This window comes from Columba livia, chromosome 2 (genome assembly GCF_036013475.1).
Source record: "Columba livia isolate bColLiv1 breed racing homer chromosome 2, bColLiv1.pat.W.v2, whole genome shotgun sequence".
NCBI classification, from domain to species: domain Eukaryota; kingdom Metazoa; phylum Chordata; class Aves; order Columbiformes; family Columbidae; genus Columba; species Columba livia.
This window is the reverse complement of record NC_088603.1, coordinates 78,528,181-78,537,136: the sequence shown is the minus strand read 5'-3', so window position 1 is coordinate 78,537,136 and position 8,956 is coordinate 78,528,181. Positions and strand designations below refer to the sequence as shown.

The 8,956-nt window shown below is 36.7% G+C and overlaps 1 long non-coding RNA gene across 1 annotated transcript; it reads right to left on the bottom strand.

Moving 5' to 3' along the window:
• Window positions 1–1,389: 1,389 nt before the first annotated feature.
• On the bottom strand, window positions 1,390–5,826 carry LOC135578843 (uncharacterized). Its single transcript, XR_010470983.1, has 3 exons — window positions 5,565–5,826; window positions 4,910–4,956; window positions 1,390–1,492 (listed from the first exon to the last, which is right to left on the bottom strand). It is a non-coding gene; the product is annotated as an uncharacterized LOC135578843 (long non-coding RNA).
• Window positions 5,827–8,956: the final 3,130 nt, after the last annotated feature.

The window sequence follows — 8,956 nt, the reverse complement described above, 5'->3', positions numbered from 1 at the left end:
TCACGGTTCTTTTCAGTGACATATTTGTACCAGCCACTGAAAGATTACATCGAGAACATCAATTGGTGCATAAATATTTATGAATACTTAAGTGGAATAATCAAGTGTAATAAACTCTCCAGAGATACTGCTGATATCTGAAGCAAACTTTAAGAATCATATAATGTGTACATATGTACTATAAAAAAGGTTAACATTTGCTTTGCCAGAGTCCCTCTCTTATTAGATGAATTAATTTGCTTTTGAGATTTCCAAACAATCTTTCCACTTAAAACACTTTCTGAGGTGGGGAAGAGATCTCTAGGCTAGTAAGAATAATTTTATTCCCAGTTCAGTTCCTGAGAGATAGAAATGGCAGCTAGGTGGTGACTTAAAATTTTATAGCACTGTACACTTTTTCCTTCAGAAGTACAGAGCTCCTTTAATTTCTTATGGTTTGATCAACAGCAGAGGATGGTAGGCAGCCCTGTTCAGTGTGCTACCTCGGCACAATAGTACACATCTACAAGGCACCTTGTTCCACCCTGTGAAGAACGATATTTGCCTTTCAAGTGGAGAAGCTTTATACAATGCAAAGTGTAGAGAGTTGTTCCCCATTCTTGTTTCCCTTTAGAAGGATAGCAAGTGATTTCTGCTGGATATCTAGAAGAATTTTATGTTGTTGATAATTGTGTGAAGTTGCTCTGTTTCTTTCCTTGGACACCGGAAGGCTGTGCTGCCATTCACCAAGACCTGGACAGGCTAGAGAGTTGAGCAGAGGGGAACCTAATGACATTCAACAAAGACAAGTTTAGGGTCCTGCACCTGAGGAGGAATAACCCCATGCACCAGTACAGGTTAGGAGCTGACCTGCTGGAAAGCATCTCTGAGGAGAAGGACCTGTGAGTCGCGGTGGATGACAGGTTGACCATGAGCCAGCAACGTGCTCTTGTGGACAAGAAGGTCAGTAGTATTCTGGGGTGTCCAGCAGGTTGAGGGAGGTTATCCTCCCCCTCTACTCTGCCCTGGTAAGGCCATATCTGGAGTACTGTGTCCAGTTTAGGGCTCCTCAGTTCAAGAAAGACAAGGAACTAGAGAAGACAGTCCAGTGGAGAGCAACTTTCTTACAAGGAAAGGCTGAGACAGCTGGCTCATTTTGGCCTGGAGAAGACTGAGAGGGGATTTTATCAATGCTTATAAATATCTCCAGGGCTGGTGTTAAAAAGATGGGGCTAGACTCTTTTCAGTGGTGCCCAATGGGGACAAACTGAAACACAGGAAGTTCCATCTGAATGTGAGAAGAAACTTCTTCACTTTGAGGGTGACAGAACACTGGAACAGGCTGTCCAGAGAGATTGTGGAGTCTCCTTCTCTGGAGATATTCAAAACTTGCCTGGATAAGATTCTGTGCAGCCTTCTATAGGTGAACATCCTTTAGCAGGGGGGGTGGACTAGATGATCTCCAGAGGTCTCTTCTCACCCCCAATCATTCTGTGCTTTTCTGATTCTTTGGCTGAAAATGAAGTATTAATTACAAAATTTTATATCAGAATGTCTCTGACAATTCACTGGCTGCTAGGAAGCACAATTACAGGAAACAGGTATATCATAGTATATGTAAAATATAAAAAACTGATTCTGCATTGTGATGACATTCATGAACAACTTTATGGAAAATTAAGCTTTTTATGTATTTTGCCAGGAGCAAAGAGCTGGAATGCAGATATAGCCAATCCCACAAATTCTCTTTCGCTGCCAGCATGCTTAGCCTCCTTAATTCATTATTTTAATACTCCAGGCATTCCAGAATCTTTCTGTTTACTTGTTACCTTCAGACCTGCTTACTTTTACAGCTTGACAGACAAAGCTGCAACATGTCTGCCTCACTGGAAATACAGCATTATTCTAAGTCCCTGCCTTTAGGCTTTGTCATCACCGTCCCTGAATGACAACTCTGTCTATGGGCTTGAACTATAGTCCCTTACATTGCTAGGCTTAAAGGACTCATATGCTAGACTTTAAATCTAGCAGTATGACTTTTGGGACTGATTAAAATTCTGCAAGTTATTCCCTCAAGCCTTTTTGTAAAGAGACTGGAATTTTCATTCCAGAAACTGACATTTTCCCCCTCCACCCCAATCCACAAAATCTTCCATGGATTAAATATAAAACTAGAAACTCATTTGACTTACATGTGTTACTAACCATGGTCTCAGGGCTTTGAGAGTGTTTTTTTTTTTTTTTTGTTTTTGTTTTTTTTTGTTTTTTTTTGTTTTTTTGTTTTTTGTTTTTTGTTTTGTTTTGTTTTGTTTTTTAATTATGATACATAACAAAGCTGCTAGTCCAAATATCTGGATTAAATTTTGGCAGTTCTAGGCTATGATCCTGCAATGAACTCAATGACAGAGATCATTGCAAAAGTCAAGGATCAAGAACTGACACAAAGTAAAATCTAAACAGATCACGGTCAGTGGTGTGTGTGCACATAATAAGATATTCATGTGCTTATATCCTATTAGCTGCTGTTTAATGCTGAAGTGATTTGCTGAGTTTGTCCCTGGAAGATTAGCATTTCAGTTCATACAAAACTATAAGCACCACAGGATGTTTCCACTAGTCTTACAAGAAAATGGTAAAATATTGTCATTCAAAATGAGCCAGATCACTTTATAAAATAAAACCTAAAATGTTGAGGTTATTCATGGTAATCACATAATCCATTTTGCACCACATGCCCCTGATGTAGTTCATGCTAGTAGTTATTATAGGTAAGGTACACAGAGGAAACTGTCATTGCTTGTGCTATCCCTATTCACTGAATAAGAGACTTTGGCAACCAGAGCTTGGTCTTGCATATTTCATCACTGTAACCACAGAGATAAATAAAAAGAGTTCTGATGTTCCATTTTGATTTTTATTTCCAAAGGCATTTCATAAAGCTCTATAATGTACATTCACCCAGTAATACTGATTCTCTTTAAATACCTTTCAATATTAGTAGTGACATGGTAATATTTTTTTTCCATTAAAAATATTTTCCTTGGTGATAAATAATCGGCTTCAATGTCAATTATTTTGACTCCATTTTGTGGGAGGATGTATAACCAGGCATAGTTAGATACTTAATTGCAGAATAGATTCGTATAATTACATACCTTTATTCTATTAGTACGCATACCTAAATAACAAGAAATGTATACTTCTAACTCTTTATATAGAAAATGTGCTTTAAAACACATTGAATGTGTTGCTTTAAAAGAAAGGAAAAGAACTACTTACTAAGTAGGCTTTTAAGCCGTCATTTAATTTTCCTTTTCTCTTGGGCCATAAAATAACTCATGAAATATGAGATATTTAGTATGACTAATTAATCCCCATCTGATGTTTTTACTAATATTATTACCATATTAATTATCTAATTACTCTAACATTGCCAATGGTAATAAAATGAAAGCAATACTGCAACCATTCTTGTTGAATCATAGCCTGGCAAACTTCATTGCATTTAAAGTACTTCAGAAACAACACACAATTCTGGGGACAGAAACGATGTAAGAGTTGCACCCTATATCAAATCTATTTGCTTGATAACAGCAGAAAGTATAAAATGCAGAACAACTGCAAGGTAACATGCTTCTTACACTGATAAATGTAACTTTGAATATTGATATTCCCTTTCTCAACTATGAAAACAAACAGGTACAAAATCATAATTTTATTTATAAGACAAGAAGGAAACGACTCAAAAATTCAGCATATTGCAATTGAATATAGGGGTAGGCAGATGAATACATATCAGTTAGGTAATGAGATATTTTTGTGATGGATTTTTTAAAAGACTGTCAAATCAGGATATTTTTCAAACTACTGAATGAATTAATGGCACAGTTCTTGCTACAGTTATATTTACAGATTATTAATAATGATCACTACATATGCAAGACTTAGTCTTTAATCCTTATGTTCTGCATTATCTATGAGTATACAATAACACAGAGCTGATGTGTAGTTGTTAACAACTGATGATAATTCTTGACACTTTTAGTGACTGACACCCGAATGATCAGGAGTGTTCTTTGATTAGAGGGCAAAACCAAAGTGGTTTTGTCTTCTTCTCTGATTTTCTGCACTTATATCTGATGTTTTTATGCCACTTTCCTCTGCCCAAAAGGGGAATCTACTCTGTTCCAATACTGCTTATCTAGCTTCCTTTGCTTTGCCACTTGTCCTTTTGTGTATCCAGTGTGTCGTATTTGCACTCCTTGTACAAAGCTTTTCTCTGTCTTGAACTTTTGTGTTAACTGGATGCCCTTTACATGTCATTACACCCTTCTTTGCTTGCCTCTTTGGTGGTCATTACTTAGTGAAATCCTTGTGCATTGTGTCTGACTATACCATGATACGAAATGTGAGCAAGGTGTTGTTAAACTAATTAAGTTTCACAGAATCACAGAATGTTAGGGATTGGAAGGGACCTCAAATGATCATCTAGTCCAATCCCCCCGCTAGAGAAGGAACACCCAGATGAGGTTACACAGGAAGGCGTCCAGGTGGGTTTTGAATGCCTCCAGAGCAGGAGACTCCACAACCCCCCTGGGCAGCCTGTTCCAGTGTTCTGTCACCCTCACTGAGAAGAAGTTTCTTCTCATATTTAAGTGGAACCTCTTGGCTTCCAGTTTGAACCCACTACCCCTTGTCGTATCATTGGAGCCTGGCTCAATCCTCGTGACACTCATCCTTTAAGTTTGCTTATAATCAGATTAAAGGCAAGTTAATATTATTTACATACCTATCAGCACACTTTTAATTTGTAGATGTTTTAGTCACAAAGGCTAGGAAGCAGAGTGTCAGCTCATGTTGTTTGTGACTGGAAATGATTAGATTGACCTTTTTCTATGGTAGCCATGAAAATCATGTTTGGTTAACTCACCTCAAAGAATAATGAAGCAGCGTTTACATGTATTCAGTGTCTGAGTTCTGAAACATAAAATGATTTTACTTTACCAGAGTGTTAGCAAAATAAAAAAGATAGGAATAAAGTTTAAAAACATCACTTTTCTTTCACTAACAAACATTTATTAAAACCTACTTCTCTGTCTATCTTCAGAATTTCATCAACAGACTTGGTTGTAGTTTTAAACTTGTAAAGATAGAGAACCTTGCTGATGAGTTCAGATTTCTGGCCTAATAATCTAAATTGAGTCCATGAATATAGTCTGTTTGGTGCAATCCCACAAAAAGTAAGCTGTGTCAAATTGAGACTTGTCCTGCTACCAGTTATATTTTCATACAATCTTCACTCGGTAGCCTGTCCAAGAAGTGCCCTAGCTGTGTTCAAACTGCTCATACAAAAAAAAAAAAAAGCTCACTACAGTGTTAAAGGATTGAGACTGTAAAAAAATGTTCATTGTTTACTTCTCAGTTTCATTGCTCTTCTCTGAAGCAACCTGAATCTCAGCAGGACCCCCTGAAGTGGGTATAACACATTATCAGCATAAAACACATGCACTACATTAGTCATGCTACAATGGCATTTAAACTGTGCTTGCTTATCTTAAGAAAAAAAAAAAAATCATAAAACCTACCTTAAGCTTTCCCAGAACTTTCTCCTTCTAGCTTTTTCTCCTCAAGTCCACCTTTATTATCTTTTTTCCTCAGGTGCTTGCTCCAGCTGGCTGATAATCCTAGGACTGTTATACAGCCTCCATAAGCACATGGCAAAACTTGCTCTAAATGAAATATTTTGTTTCAGTTTGTGTTCTATTCTTGTGGACAGCTAAAGGAAAGTCTTTGAATAAGAAGTGTTGTTTTCCTTCACTATGTTCTTTAAGATACCCTGAGAGATAGTTTCTGTGCTAATGAATGCATTCATCTGAGGGCACCATGAAACAAAACACCACAGGAATGCAGAAAGCAGCTTATTTGACTTTTCTCTCAGGTAACGTAGGTGGAAATATGGGGAATCTTGACTACTTGTTTCTGCAAAGCTTCTTTATATCCTTGTAAGGTGCCACAGTTGAATCTCACTCATTTACAACATTAAGAATTATTTGCGAACACATTTAAGAAACAGAAAGTAATGGAAGTTAATATAGTTTTACATTAGAAGCTACACAGGTTGTGTATTTACAAAGTATTTAATCCTTTAATCAATTATTGTATTGTTTTGCACTTTGAAAGTTGGTATTAAAATACACTTCTCTTGAAAAGTAGAAATGTTTTACAAAAATGTATGTATTCGCTTCTTTTCTCTATCTTAAAAATGAAAAAGCTATTACCCATACCATATGGGCATTTCCAGAGGAGCTTCATTTTCACTTACCAGTAGTATAGTAGATGCAAATTGATTCAAAGGCGAAAAACTATACTACAGTTAGCAAAGATATTTCTCAAACTTGCATATCTTGAATGTCAGCTCCATGTTGTTAATTTCAGTTCAAAGGATGTCTAAAATGCTCTTAAGAAAGTTCTTTGACTTCTTAGATGACACTTGAGGTTAAAGTTTTCCTTGACTGCCTGTTACTGAGCAATGTTTTTATGTTTGCCAATAAGAGGAATGTGGATACGTGCCATGTGTTGGTTGATTAAACCTCTTTAAACTTACTGGTATTATGTAGAATGCAAAAATATGTTTAGCAGATTGAGAGGGAAAATTGAGCTATTACTAGAACTGTTCAGCAGAATAATAGTTACCTTAAAGTTAAACTTTCACTTTTCAATGTGCTTGCCAAAGAAGGCCTGTAACTATTACCATGCCATGTGGGAAGCCTTTCCCTCCCAACTGTGTTACACTAGAAAACAACCAGAAGATGTCTCACGGGGTTGGACAAGAAGTCCATTTAACACAGTAACCAGAGTTCAACAACGGCAAAGAAGATGTCACTATAGAGAGAATACAATCTTGGAGGCTCTGCACAGCCTGTTCTCATAAAACTTAACACTATCCACCATTGTTGGAGAAGAAATGTCAGAGGACACATACATATCTGCCTTCTCCTTTTACAACCTATTTATGAGCCTGTTATCCATGAATTTGCTTAAACACTTGCTGAACCTGCTGATGCTGTCTACCTTCAAAATTTACTGTTGCAACAAGGTCCAGAAGATTGTTTATTATTACATCAAGTATTTACTTTTCTGTTTTAAGCCAATCTCCTATTAGTTTCCATTGCTCTCTAGTTTTACTGTTATATTTTTAATCTATTACTCAAATTCTGATTTTGTAAATCTTAATCCTATCCCTCTCAGCTGTCTCCTTTCAAAAGTATCTTAGCCTTTTAGTTTCTCTTTGTAAAGCAGATGCTGCATCTACATGATCATTTTGACTGTCCTTCCCTGAAACATCTCAAACTCTTCTATACCCTTCTTGGATCAGAATTGTACACATTACTGAAGACATGGGCAAAATCAGGTTTTATTCAGAAGAAAAAAAAATTCAAGCCAGCTCTCAAATAATTTCCCTTGCCAGTGGTCATGATAACCTCTTATTAATCTCATTACTAGTTAAACACATAATAATGTTGAATGAAATCCAAGAATTTCTAATGACTCCGAACTCTTCAGTTCTTCTCACACTAACCACACAAAGACTCATATGTATCTGTGATCTCCTTTTTCTCTGGAGTTTTTAACTATTTATCTGAAAAAACACTAGCAAAATCACCACATATTGCAAGTCTACCAAAATCAGTTTGTTCTGTATACTTCAGTGTCATAAAAAGCCCTCTGACAGAGACTGTCCAGTGACCAGTTCCTCTTTCCCTGGGGATGCTGCCTTTTCACGATGTGAGAAGCATCACTTTCCCACCAGACTAAACAAAAACTAAGCTAAACTAACTAAATAACAAAAATCTGTGAATTCACTTAGCAGGTATATAAGATATCTGCAACCAGAAACAGGGTAGTAAGCAAATCTAATCTTAACTACTCCAGGCATCTTACTTAGCTGCTCCTAAGTTAGGAGCCCAGATTCCCTAGGTAGTGAAGGATTCACTGAACTCAAGGCAAATCCCAGCTTCAACAGTGGGAGTGACCCTGCCTGTCAGTATGACCAGCTCTTCCTTCTGGAACAGGTTCAGACCAGAGGAGAGACTGGTTCTTCTTTACAGGATAGGTATGCTCTCAGATCCAGTAAACACTCACAGATTGAAACCACTATCAGTAACAAATCTTTGCTTGAGACTTCTTTGTTATAATGCCAAATTCTGCTTCTGTACACTGATGTAAATCCAGAGTATCACACACAATAAACTCACAGAGAGCAGAATATGATCCCTATTTTTAATTACCTGGTGTTTTTTTTCAGTGAAGACAATACAAAAGCCCTCACTATTAAATATGACCTTTATATTTTTCTGAGTTTATGAATTAAGATCTTCTCATCCAGTAGTTCCAGCTATCTGTAAATTATTATATGACTGGGAAAAATATTTCTAAAACCTTTGAATTCATTTAGAAGAAACTCATTAAATCTTAGATGACAAGGGTGTTGTATCCATGAGGGTAGATGCAACTTGGAAGTTGAGCCTAGAGCAATAGCACACAATGCACTTAATTGTTTTGTATAAAAAAACCTTTTCTAAAAGGAGATAATAGATCTGTTGTCACTTTCAGAACATTTCTTGGAGGCGGAGTGTCTTGAACTGTCACAAAATGTTGAATCCATCTTATCTATTAACAGCTTAGGGAAGACCATTTCCAGAATGTAAAAGTTTGAGACTGGAGTTCACTTCTCAGGGTTACAGCTTTTAATGGACTGACTGTCACTGATAAGAAAATGATGGAGCAACACAATGTTCTTGCAATCTCATTAGCTGGATGTATTGTGTGATGTTGAAATTACCAACCTGCAGAATACTAACACACATCAGCTGCAAAAGACTGCAAGAGAAAGCAATTTAAAGTTATACATAAAGCTTTAATACCCTAGCTGTTGATTTGCAACAACAGTTTACAGTGTGTGGTGGTTTTTTGTTTT